The 13774-nt window shown below is 41.1% G+C and overlaps 1 protein-coding gene across 5 annotated transcripts in view; it reads left to right on the forward strand.

The window, feature by feature from the left end:
- Positions 1–1652: 1652 nt before the first annotated feature.
- Positions 1653–13774, forward strand: part of FAM110B (family with sequence similarity 110 member B) — a 156626-nt gene continuing 144504 nt past the window's right edge. For 3 of the 5 annotated variants that reach the window (XM_073018099.1, XM_008000700.3, XM_038000477.2), the window contains exon 1: positions 1653–1984. The gene's annotated coding sequence lies outside the window, so the exon portion shown is untranslated. The remainder of the gene's footprint in view (positions 1985–13774) is intronic. The other 2 variants (XM_073018098.1, XM_038000474.2) reach the window with 1 other exon arrangement.

Raw genomic sequence — 13774 nt, forward strand, 5'->3', positions numbered from 1 at the left:
TTACATTTCTGATTTTCAAAGCATGGATCATAGTGGCATCTTTTATGACTTTAAAAGTGAGACTTCTGGAAAGAAACTTAACTCAAAATGGCATAAGCAAGAAAGACAATTTATTGGTGCATTACTTCAGAAGTTCAGGATTTGACTGGTTTTAGAGGTGGCTGTCTTCAGATCATCATTGGTGTCATCAGGGCTCTTTTCTGTCTCCATTGCTCAGTTTGGCTTTTTTCTGGTTTTGTTTTGTTCTCTAGTAAGTTGACTCCAGCTGCCACACGCATATATGATATGGTCTCAGGAGCTGCCCTGTCAGTCAGGGAAAGGACCCTCCTCCTGTCTTCCCAGAGGATACTCTAATTGGCTGTCCTGGGTCATATCCCTCACAATGTCAGGAAGGTCTGTGGGCTAGTCACACCCAGTGGGAGGGGGAAATTCCTAAAAGGAAGGGATTGGGGCAAAGAAGTGGGGGGAAAAAAAAACTATACCTGAGAGGGAGAGAAGTTGGTTCCAATTTGCTATGGGAATGATGAAAAATAATTTCTTTCTACTGTTATGTGACTTTTGGAGTTAATGGAGACCACAGCGTAATCTGTGATCATAAGGAATATATTAGTATGCCAAAGGAAAGTTCCATTTAAATCCCAGTATCATGTCACTTTCTTAAAATGGTATTCTTTTAATTCGCAAAAAAAAAAAAAAAAAATTACTATAAAGTCTGACTTTTATTTAGTTGGCAACTTCTTAACTATTATGAAACAACAGATTCATTGAATTGAAGCACAATTCAAATATAAAACGATCTTTCTGAGAAAATGCGATGAGTGAAATTGTATTTTCAATGTACTAGAGATTAAAAAGAAATCGTTGAATCCTTGCTAAATATTTTCTAGAAGAAACAATTATTTTGTGAGTCTGTATTCCATTCAAATTCATTTTGATAAAGATAGATTTTATCTTTTAGACTTCCCAATAGCAAAATTAAATTATAATGTGTTTAGTTTTCCTAAAACAACCCCTCTCATGAAACAACCAAGTTATTAAGCAAATCTAAGCAGAAAGCATTCTTAAATAATATATTAGACGATTTATAATGATGCACCCCAAAACATTTCATTTTAAAACATCAGCTGGCCCACATTTCAGAGGTAAGTACATCATGCATGATATTTTTCGTTATTTTTTACTATTTTCTCCAAACTTATTTTGGTCTTAAAAATGCCTTCAGAAATTAAGCTAGACCGCTCCATCTGAGTATATGAAAGTTAGTAAAGAGAAAATGTCAAGCACCAAGACCTTTGGGTGGCTTGACTACTAGGTGGGGTTATCTTATTCAGGACACAGGCTCTAAGTCTACAGAGCTGAGCTATCTGCACTGGGGTGGCAGTCCGAGATCCAGCGGCATCACCGGGTGGGAGCAGGGAGGGGGTGCTTGTGTGCGGATATAGGTGGGCGTGGGGGAGGGGGAGGAAATGGGGGCTCCGACCGAGTGCAGTGGGGGTGGGTCAGGGGTGGGGTGGACATCAGTAGCGGGGTGGAGATGTTGGGAGAGAGGCAGAGCTTGGAGCTGAGGTGCGAGAGGGGTGGGAACCCGGAAGGTGGGGTGGGGGCGGGATGGAGGAGGGGCGGGGCGCACGAGGGGCGTGTACACTGGCTCAGGGACACGCGCTCTCGGCCACAGCAACTGGCTCCAAGTTCCCTCCCTCGCTCTCCGGCGAAGCCTGCCTGAGCCCTCCCACTCGGTGCAGACCAAACCATCGCGGCCGCCGCCAGCCGGGCCCTCCGCGGCCGCGCGTCCTGGGCCCGTTCCGCCAGCCCCGTCTGCTCTCTACCAGCGGCCCCGCGACGGTGACCGTGAGGACTCGGCAACCCCTACAGCCCGCTCTCGGCCCTCCGTCCCTCGCGGGCCCCGACTCTCCCTCCTCGCAGTCTCCGGGAGCCTGGCGCCCGGCTCGGGCCGCACCGCCAGGGACTGGGGTGCGCGGCCCAGGTAAGACTGGGCCGTGGGGGCCGGGAGAGAGACTGCTGGGTTGGGGTTGAGATTCGGGTTCAGTGGTCGCGCCGCGCCCCGACTGCGGACAATGCGAGAGCTGCGCGCGGCTGGGCGGCGCGGAGCTAAGCCGGCTTTGCGCCTGCAGCTTCCCCACCCGGCCCGGGTCTCCATTCAGCCCGGCCTCACTGGCCCAGGCGGACCCCGGCCGGCTTTCTGGGCCGCCGGGGGAGGCGCAGCGCCGCTGCCTACCCCGTGCCCCCTCTGCGCTCGACTTGGCTGCAAGTCCCGGGCTCGGCTAGGAGGCCGGGCGCGGGGCCGGGGCTGGAGCCGGGGTTGGAGCCAAGGCTGGGGGAAGCTGGCGGTGCTGCGGAGCGGAGGTGGGCTCCGAAAGCGCGTCTGCCGGTTGCTGCTGGAGGAGTGAGACTACGAGTTATGAGAACTCCTCTCGGCCACCGCTCCTTGAATGGTCTCTAATCTCAGTGTTAAATAATTTGAGAATATCAATACCACTAAATCCTTGTCTGCTACAAATGTAGATTCTGAGGTTCCGAAAGTTTGCTTTTGGTTACCTCCTCCAGCTCGTCCCGTGGCCTCAATTGTCTCTATTTTCTTTGAAAGCATACAGATTTGAAATAGAATTAAATTCTCCTTGGCTCACTCGTGCCTCCATCACCCAGCGAAGCTCATAACTTGGCAACAAAGCCCATGCAGGCTGTGGGAAGCCGCGATGCCTGCTGCCCAGCTTGGTGCCCTCCTATTGTTTAGAGCTGGAGCTGTACGTTGTACATGGCAGTGACAGGTCTCCCCTAAGCTGGCTCGTGGGGAAGGGGGAGATAACTTTGCAATGTGCTTAAATTACTCTGGAAAGTGGAAAGAAAACACCTGGTGCCCGGCTTTTTAACCCTTTCAAGTTGTTATTTAGATTTATTCACACACACACACACACACACACACACAACGCGCGCGCGCAGGCTTTCTTTCATGCCTAAAAAATAGGCAAACTTTGAGTTCTTCCTCACAGCCAACTTATCTCTTCTGCAAAATCTGGCACACATCTGTGACAATACTGCACTTCTGGCGTAACTGGTCTATTTCTCGAAAGGGAATATGATAGTAGAATAAGCATTTTTGCAGTGTGAATAGTAGGACTTCCATTTTCTTCGTTTCCTTTGTTAGTGAAGAAAGTATTTATTTAGTATTTTCCCCCCAACTTACACGTAGTCATTTGTGAGAAGATACTTGTATTAATTTCTTGTGCTCCTTTTTGTGACGTCACAACCCCTGGTCATTCAGGTAAGCTATTTATTAAGCATAGTTATTCTAGAATAAGGGTGAGTTAATGGTAAACTAGAATCCTTCACTGATAACATCCCACTGGTTTACCTACGTATTTAATCTGTAGTATTACTAAAGATTGTACACTGTAAAGTCACTAATTGAACAGAGAGGTGATTGGTGCCTTGTCAGCCTGACATAAAGTGCTTAGAACAGTGCCTTGCATATAGTTCTAGGTGTCAGCTAATATTACTTTTATTTTTTCTTATCAAGCTATGTGTTTTTTTTCTGTTTGGAAAATGGCTGTTTTGATTTTTAAAATTCTGATCTGTTAAATCGTGATCTATTTTAAGTCTGTGGTTTTAATTTTAGATCCGGGCTGAGGTTGGGTTGTTATTTTGCTTATGACTGACAGGCTCCTCTGTGTATCCTTATGCATGGTAAGGGTTGATTTAATTCATCTTACATAGTGGATCTCTAAGGGTAAGACCACAGTCCTGAACCCAGTCATGCCCTGGTGCCTTTTATAAGGAGACCTGGTTGTCCTTAAGAGCCTAATTGTTTAAAGAGAGGCTTCGACATTAGGGAAGACCTAGGTGCTGAACTCCATCCCTTACCTCCCCTGCATTCCCTTGTTCTCTAGGTTTAGAATCCTACTTCCAATTCCCAGTGGAAAGAACCATTGGTACAGCAGAGTTAAGTAACTCTCACAGTGTTAAAAGATGATAAAAGATAAATATGTCTACTGTATATACGTCAAGCAGAGCATTTAATTCTTATTCATGCTTTAATCTTTAGAGCAGGATTCATAGCCTAACAAGCTAAGAAAACTCACTTATTTAAAACTACTTATTTGCCATATGTTAGTAACCAAAGATTGTGTTTGCTGTTTAGATATTTTAAATGATTGTCAGGAGTTTACTCTCATTTCATGTTCTCCTTTCCCCTTTAACTTTGAAGTGACTTTTTTAAAATTATTATTCCTAAATAACTTACTTAGCTAAGCGAAGGAATGGTATTAACTCTTAGGGCACTGCAGAAGCAAAACTGTTGTAGGCACAGTGGCTTGGCAGTAGATGGTGCTGTAGACAAGGCTGGTGGAGGAGGCACGTGTATGGTCTAGTAGAATCCCAGGGATTAATTTAGCAATCCCATTGTTGGCTCCCCCCAAAACATACTCTTACCAACCAGACACTATCCAACAATCTTTTTGGGAATACAGTTTGTTTTTAAATTTGTACTTTATATGTTCAACATTTGTAGACTGTTGACCATTTTTCTCTCTGAAAGCGATCGCATTTTAGGTGCTAGACAAACATTGCTTGTAAAAATATTATTAGGCAACTGTTCACTTTATTTTCCCATAGTAGAGTCATATTGATCAGCTGAGCCTAGAGTATCTCCAACTAATCTGAACTTTTTTCATACTTAACTTTTTAGGAGAGAGAAACAAATGATCAGAAACCTACTTGCATCTTGAATTTATTTAAGAAAACAATTTCTTAGGGCCAATTCTCATTTACTTTGATTTGCATCATTCTTCTGCCTCCTGGTGTGATGCAGTGAGAATTGATATTCAGGATGAAGACTGAAGTGTTGCAAAGTCATGACTCATCCAAGAAAAATACATCCATTTTATTCAGTACAGACACCAAGCCTAGAAATCTAGTACACTCAGAAAAAGGATTTTCTGGTTCATAATAACAGTTATCTCTAAGGGCTGGCTCTGGGACCAGCAAAGTCCTCGATGGTTGATGTTGGGTGCGTTCTCTCCTCTAAGAGAGAGTAGGTGCTGTTATCCCTTTTCTATCATACAGGTGAAGGGAAGTGACTTGTCTGAGTCACATAGCTAATATGTGGCAAGGTATGTGTGTCTCCAGACCCCATGAATCTTTCTGTCATACCAGGAGGAGTAACTTCTGCCTTGTACATTCAGTTGCTGGAGGTGTTTGTGTTCCATACTTACTTTTCAGGTTTGATGTCAACAAATCTCTTCTCTAGAACTCATTGACATACTTTGAATTTTGTGGTTAGCATTTGATTATCAAAGAGTCTAAAATGAGAAAAGGTACACCACTTTTAGTTTTCAAGGGAAACCTTTTAAGATTTCACAATACCTTGTTAAAGATCGCTTGTTTTAGGAAGGTTGAAGAGAGAGATGGCACATTTAACTTCTTTGAACTATGTAGACTCTGATAAAAATGTCTTAGATTTAGAAGTAATAAATAATGTTGGGTTTGTTTTTGACTTTGTTGCTCAGGTGATCTGGGAGAACCACAGCTCCCCATATGCCCAGTGACTTTCTTTCCCTTGGGTTAAAGAAAGTTTATTCATTTCGATCACTTAAGTACATCAGAGGGGATTATGATGATTTTGGAAACCTTGAATCAAATCCTCTTTCTGTATATTCATTTATTTTATTTTAGACTTTAGGCAGAGCCTAATCTGATTTTTTTAATGGTGATTTTTTTTATACTGAAAACATTATAGAAATATAAAAATGTAGTATTTGGGAATTGTTCAGAAGAAAACACATATTATAGCCAAAGTGTTTATCAAGGAAGCTAAATGTAGCATTAACTCTAGACTTTGAAAGGATAAGTTATGGGATGATTTGTATGAAAAATTTTGGGGAATAATTGTAGGAAACTTAGTTTTTCATTTTTTGTGAATGTTAACATCCAAACGATTACAGATAATAAAGATATAAGACTTCTCCACTGTTCCAGAATTTCTTTTTCATCCTGTTTTAAAAAAACCTTAGTTTGTTTCTGAATGATCCTTTTGTAATATAAAAGTAATTTATTTAAATCATGCCTATGTCATTTTGACATCTGAAATTTCCTTACACTTATGGGAAGAACGGATTGAGTGAGATTTTTACGTTTTTCACATTTTACAGTTTGTCTCATGAGGAAACTCCCATAAGAAACTGGCATTCAAAGAAATAAGCCTTGTTTTTTGTTGTTGTTGTTGTTTTAAAGGAAACTTTAGTAGGTGAAGCAAGTTACTTTCTTTGCTCAGTATGTTTGGTGACAAAAGTAGTGAACATGTGGATGATTAAACAGTTTTAAACCGGCATTAAATCTGTGACTTTAAAATTGTAAACACTTTAGAGAGAAGTTCAAAAATGAATACCTAAGCAAAAGGAAACAGTATGTCATTTGGTAGACAGGTTTCTGGAAGAATTAGAAGAATTCTGTGGTATGTTTTATACATCAGGGCAAGATCAATGGGTTTTGAAATTGTCCAGTTCCAGATAAGGCTTTTAAAAATACAATTCACAGGCATATGGGAAATTTTTGAGTGGTTGTGTTGTAATGCAAAACATTTTTTTTTCCTCACAGCCCCATTAGAAGTTTATTTCATCTTTTTAATTTTATTTTTTGGGAGGAATCACATATAGGCTTCAAAACGATGATTCTCACCAGTGATTTTTTTTTGTCCCGTTAACTGGAACTTAATATAAATAAAAAATAAGTAATTATGCAAAAGAACATAGTTTACTAAGTTCCTCTACTATGATGATTATATTAAACAGATATTGATAGAGGACTTATTGTGTGCCAGGTACTTTGAATAAACACCAGTCAGGAAAGACAAGGTTCCTTCCTCTTTGAGGCTTTATTGTGTAAAGTGGGAAAATAGATAATAAATTAAGTGAATAAGTGAAAAGTGAATTTAAGGCAGTAATAAGTGCAGTCAAGAATGGGGGCCACTTTTCCATCTGGGCTTGGTGGTCTGGGAGGGCTTCACTGAGGACTTTGGGGCTGACTTCAGTGAAAAGAAGGCAACCTCTGCAAGGTCTCTGGGCATTGAGGATGACCCATGCAAAGGCCCTGAGACAGGCAGATCCTGCCCTTGTGAGGAACAAGAGATAGCAGCAAAGGAACCAGGTCAGCAGGGCCTTATGGACCACAGGGGAGTTGGGGTTGGGTTGTAGCGTTTCCATTTAGTTTGAGTATAGTGGGAGCTGCCAGATGGATGATGGATAGTGGATGATTCTCTCAGTTTCTGCTAAGTTCTTTTATGTTACTTGTGATATCACATCTCATTGTAAGGGCTTTTGTTAGTACACTGATTTTGGTGCTGTTTGTATTTTTCAATAGGAAATCATACTCATTTTATAAATAAGAATATTTGTGTATTCTTCTTCAGGCTTTTAATCTTGCACAGTTTTTGCTTGTTGACTACAGTCCTTGGGTGAAGTTTAATGAATAAAATGCAAAGACTTATCTTCAAACACTTTTGTAGACACTCCACATTTATGGATGTGTATATATATTTAGTCACACACATGCCCAAACACGTTAGTCAATTTACTTTCTCTGGCTGCCATGGGGGCTACCGTTTCTACTCTTGGCCAAAAAGAGACAGTTGGAAATTGGGCATTCAGCAATTTTGGAAAATACCAATGAATCCTGATTACCCTCGTGTGTTTTTACCACATAGTTAAAACAAGGTGAATTGGGAGGTTCATTGTACGGTTGACTGTGAGTTGGGGATTTGAAAAAAAATTCCTTTAATCTATCCCTAGTCAGTGTCCTTTCAAATGATCATTAATTGGAATGTTGTGATTTTAAAATCAGATTTTTTTTCCCCAATAAATTTTGTTCTTGTTTAGTGACCATGACAGGAGAAGAGAAATCATTGTGTGGGTTGTTAATATGACTAGTCATGGGTGCTCTTCACAGCTTCTGTTGGCTTTGTTCCAACCTGCAACATGCACCGGCTGTGTAACCATAAACCGTTTTATAACGTTTTGGTAAAGTGGCCACAGTTTTTGCGAGGATAGACTGCCTGCCTAGTAACTTAGTTCTTTAATTTAATGAAGACTTTTTTTTCTAGTTCTTCTTAGTGAATCTGTATGTACCTGTCTTGGTGGTGGAGAGTAGTACAGTCATATAAATATATATTTTGTGGGTAGTTGAAATGTTCTTTTAGGTAGTGCCAGAGATTGTCTATGGTGTGCCTGTATTATTTGGAAATTGACTTCAAATGAATTTTCCATGGAAGCAGTGAAAGTGCCACACTTGTCATGGAGCTAGTATGTGCAGGTGTGTGTGGTGTGTGTGTGTGTGTGTGTGTGTGTGTGAAGGGCCTAGTGTTCAGTATGTACATAGCATTTCCTGTTTTTCCTGTTAGAAGTGGCTCTGCCCTTGCCTCAATGTGACATGTGCTTTAACTCATGTGGCCTGATTTGCTTATTTGATTTTTCTTACAGGTATTTTTCCTTTCAGGATTCACTGGCGTCACAAGATTGAACTGTTTTGATTGTTCATCCCTGGTTGCTATCTCCACAAGCCTTTTTCAGAGTAATTTCAGTGTGAAACATGCTGCTGTTTAGGTACTGTGAGTTATCCATAAAGGGACCAAATCACAGGGCCCTTTAATGAAGCATACCAGCATATTAGCAAATACCTTTATGCATTTTGTGCCAGAGATGCTTAAGTATCTTCATTTTACTTTGGACTTTTAATTTTACCAGATGGTATTAATTATTCACATATACCTTGTATAAGTCAGAGAATCAGAACCAATAGAATATACATAGAAAAAGAGATTTATTACAAGGAATTGGCTTACATGATTATGGAGGCTGAGAAGTCCCATGGTCTGCTGTCTCCAGGATGGAGACCCAGGAGAACCAATGGTATAAGTTCCAGTGTAAGGTCAGGAAAATATAGATATATTAGCTAAGCAACGAGAGAGAGAGAGAGAGAGAGAGAGAGAAATCAATCTTTCTCCACCTTTTTGTTCCATTTGGGCCTTCTACTGGTTGGATAATGCTCACCCACATTGGGAAGGGCCATTTCCTTTACTCAGTTCATCAATTCAATGCTGATTTCATCCAGAAACACCCACAGGTACAGCCAGAAATAATGTTTAACAAGATACCTGGGCACCCCAATAGCCCAATCAAGTAGACACATAAAATTAACAATCACATATATGTAATACAATCAGAGTAAGGTTTTGTTAAAACACTTTTGTAAAAGTATATTTCCCAAGTTGGTTTAAATGAGCTGACTCCAAGAGTGTTAACACCAGGTACCCCTCCTCTAAGTCCTGCTCCTCTACAAAGTCTTTCTCAATAGTGCTAGCAACATCATACTTTTTCCTTCCTGACCAGCACTTCCTTTATTGACCCAATTGATTGCTGCATTTTTGGTGTATTCTTGGTTTTGTGAGTGTATCTTCTGTAAGACAGTAAGTTCATCCACTATGAAGACAGTATCTACTGGCATACCTTGGAGACAAATCGTAGGTTTGATTCCAGACCACCACCATAAAATGAATATTACAATAAAGTGAGTCACAAGAATTTTTTGGTTTCTGGGTGCATATAAAAATTATGCTTTAACTGTATTGTAATCTATTAAGTGTGCAAGAGCATTGTCTAAGAAAACAATGTACATACCTTAATTAAAATACTTATTGCTAAACAATGCTGATGATCATTTGAGCCTTCAGCAAGTCATACTCTTTCTGCTGCTAAAGGTTCTTGCCTTAGTGTTGGTGGCTGCTGACTGATCAGGGTGGCAGTTACTGCATGTTGAAGTAGCTGTGGCAATTTCTTAAAACAAGACAATAATGAAGTTTGCTGCATGAACTGAGTCTTCCTTTCACCAAAGATTTCTCTAGAGCATGTGTTGCTGTTTGATAGCACTTTCCCCATAGTAGAACTTTCAGAACTGTAGTCAGTCTTCTCAAACCCTGCCACTGTTTTATGAACTAAGTTATGTAATATTCTAAATTCTTTGTTGTCCTTTCAACAGTAGAGCATCTTCGGCAGGAGTAGATTCCATCTCAAGAAATGAGTTTTTATTTTTTCATCCATAATAAGCAACTCGTCATCATTGGTTTTATTATGAGATTGCAGCAATTCAGTCACATCTTCAGGCTCCACTTGTAACTCTAGTTCTCTTGTGCTTTCCACCAGATCTGAAGTTGCTTCCTTCATGGAAGTCTTGAACCTCTCAAAGTCATCTATGAGAGTTGGGATCAACTTCTTCCAAACTCCTGTTAATGTTAATGTTTTGATATCCTCCCATGAATCATGACTGTTCTTAATGGTATTTAGAATGCTGAATCCTTTCCAGGCTTTCAATTTACTTTTCCCGGATACATCAGAGCAATCAGTGTCTATGGCAGCTATAGCCTTACAAAGTGTATTACTTAAATAATGAGACTTGAAAGTTGAAATTACTCAATGATCTATGTGCTGCAGAATGAATGTTGTGTTAGCAGGCATGAAAACAACATTTTTGTCCTTGTACATCTCTATCAGAGCTTTTGGGTGACCAGGGGCATTGTAATTGAGCAGTAATATTTTGAAAGGAATCTTTTTCCTGAGCAGTGGGTCTCAACAGTGATCTTAAAATATTCAGTAGCTCATACTGTAAACAGATGTGCTGTCATCCAGGCTTTGTTGTATAGAGCACAGGGATAGTAGACTTAGTATCATTCTTAAGGGCCCTGGGACGTTCAGAGTGGTAAATCAGCGTTAGTTTCAACTTCAGGTTACCAACTGCATTAGCTTCTAATGAGAGAGTCAAACTGTCTTTTGAAGCTTTGAAGCCAGACATTGACTTCTCCCTATAGCTGTGAAAGTTCTAGATCAGCGGTCCCCAACATTTTTGGCACCAGGGACCAGTTTTGTGGAAGACAATTTTTCCATAGACTGGGGGATGGGGTGGGGGAGGGGGGTAGTTTCATGATGATTCAAGCTCATTACATTTTTCATTAGATTCTCCTAAGGAGCATGCAACCCAGATTCCTTGCATGCACAATTCACAATAGGGTTTGTGTTCCTTTGAAAATCTAATGTCTCCACTGATCTGACAGAAGATGGACTGCTTGCCTACCACTCACCTCTTGCTGTGCACCCTAGTTCCTAACCCCAGGGATTGGGATCCCCTGTCCTAGATGACATCTTCTTCCAATATAAGGCCATTTCGTCTACACTGAAAATCTGTTGTCTAGTTGTAGCCATCTTCATCAATGATCTTAAGTCAATATTCTGGATAACTTGTGCAACTTCTGCGTTAGCACTTGCTGCTTCACCTTGCATTTCTATGTTATGGAGATGGCTTCTTTCCTTAAATCTCACGAAGCGCCGGGCACACTAGCTCATACCTGTAATCCCAGCAGTTTGGGAGGCTGAGGTGAGTGGATCACTTGAGGTCAGGCCAACTGACCTTGAACTGACCTGTTCAAGACCAGCCTGGCCAACATGGCGAAATCTTGTCTCCACTAAAGATACAAAAATTAGCCAGGCCTGGTTGTGCATGCCTGTAGTCCCAGCTACTTGGGAGGCTGAGGCAGGAGAATTGCTTGAGACTGAGAAGCGGAGGTTGCAGTGAGCTGAGATCGCACCACTGCACTCCAGCCTGGGTGACAGAGCAAAACTCCATCTCAAACAAACAAACCTCATGAACCAACCTCTTCTAACTTTCAGTTATTCCTTTGCAGCTCTTTCGTCTCTCTCAGCCTTCGTTGAATTGAAGAGAGTTAAGGCCTTGCTCTGGATTGGGCTTTGACTTAAGGGAATATTGTGGCTGGTTTAATTTTTTAGCCAGACCACTAAAACTGTCTCCCGAGAAGCAATAAGGCTGTTTTGCTTTCTCATCCTTCTTTGTGAGTTTGCTGGAGTAGCAGTTTAAGTTTCCTTCAAGAACTTTCCTTTGCATGCCCAACTTGGTTCACCGTTTGGTTGAAGAGGCCTAGTTTTGACCTGTCGTGGCTTTTGACATGCCTTTCTCGTTAAGCATAATCATTTATAGCAGTTGATTTAAAGTGAGAGATGTGTGACTCTTCCCTTCACTTTAACACTTAGAGGCCGTTGTAGGGTTGTTAATTGGCCTCATATCAGTATTGTTGTGTCTGAGAGGATAGGGAGGCCTGAGCAGAGGAAGGATGGGTTGGAGAGTGGTGCAGCAGTCAGTGGAGCAGTCAGAACACATACACTTATTGGTTGTTTGCTATCTTATGTGGTTACACTTCATAGTGCCCCCAAACAATTACAACGGTAACATTGAAGATCCCTGATCACAGATCACCTTAACAGGTAAAACAATGAAAAAGTTTAAAATATTATGCGAATTACCAAAATGTGATACACAGACCAGAAGTGAGCACGTGCTCATGGCACTGACAGACTTGTTTGATGCTGAATTGCCACAGACCTTCTATTTGTAAAAAAAACCTTATCTTTGGAGCATGTTAAAGTGAAGTGCAGTAAAACAAGGTATGCCTGTGTATTTTTCCATGGTGAACATTGTCTATGAAACAAAAACAGTGGTGTTGTTGATACCCGTTTCCTCCCTAATCCGTATGGTCTTTGTAAGGTGCACGTGGAGATGACTGTTAGAGCCATTAGCACCTCTTACACTTCTACCAAGTCTAAGTCTCCATTTTATGAATTATCCCCAACAAAACTTATATTCAGGTGTAAAGTGATGGCAGTTACTTCGTACAATTACATCTTATTTAGAGGTTTCATTCCTCTTTACTCTTCAGATTTTGACCAGGTAAAGAAGTGTTTTGAAACTTAAAAATAACATTTTCTGGTATTAACAGAAGATAGTTATTTAATTTGATGGTAACTACCATTTATTGCCTAACGTGGTGATATCAGGAAGGAACTGGGCTCTCTATCATTTTTTTTCAGAAACCATCATTCACAACTGGCTTTTCCTCCATTAGCACGTGAAATCAATCACAGTAATAATAATGACAATAATATTATTATTCAGGCAGATCCTTATATTTTACATACTTTTTCCTGGCACTACTTTGTGTGATGGCTCTGTCAGTTTATGGTTGAAATAGTTGATGCGTTCCTGCTTATGTGCAATTTTAGCTTTGCTTTCTGAGAGTTTAGGCTTCAAGTAGTAAAGAACTGAGCAGTTGCATATAACTAAAACTTAATAATTTCTCTGAGTTCACTTTTAGACTCACTTGTTTAGAATGCTCTAGACTTTCCAACGGCTCTTCATCTGTCCCTCTTTGGGCCAGGAGTTGGTTTGAGACTAGAATCAACTACAGACACTGGCTTGGGATAAGGCCTAAGGGACCGTGCAATAGTGGGTGGCCATGGAACCCTAGTGCTATGGCCATGGCAGGGTTCAGTAGGCTGACTGTGGGTCTTTAAACCCCAAGGAAGAGTTTTATCTAGACCTTCTAGGGTAAAACTGGCTGGGTCCGAGTGTAATAAAGCTAAAACTTTTCACTAAGGACATTTCACTGTTAGCACATGAAGTCCACCCTTAATTGAATTTTTTTTTTTTTTTCTTTCTGATACAGAGTCTCACTCTGTCCCCCAGGCTGGAGTGCAGTGGTATGATCTTGGCTCACTGCAACCTCCACCTCCCGGGTTCAAGCAATTCTCCTGCCTCAGCCTCCCGAGTAGCTGGGACTACAGGCATGTGCCACCACACCTGGCTAATTTTTGTGTTTTTAGTAGTGACAGGGTTTCACCATGTCGGCCAGGCTGGTCTCTGCCTTTTG

The sequence above is a fragment of the Chlorocebus sabaeus genome, chromosome 8 (assembly GCF_047675955.1).
Source record: "Chlorocebus sabaeus isolate Y175 chromosome 8, mChlSab1.0.hap1, whole genome shotgun sequence".
Taxonomy (NCBI): domain Eukaryota; kingdom Metazoa; phylum Chordata; class Mammalia; order Primates; family Cercopithecidae; genus Chlorocebus; species Chlorocebus sabaeus.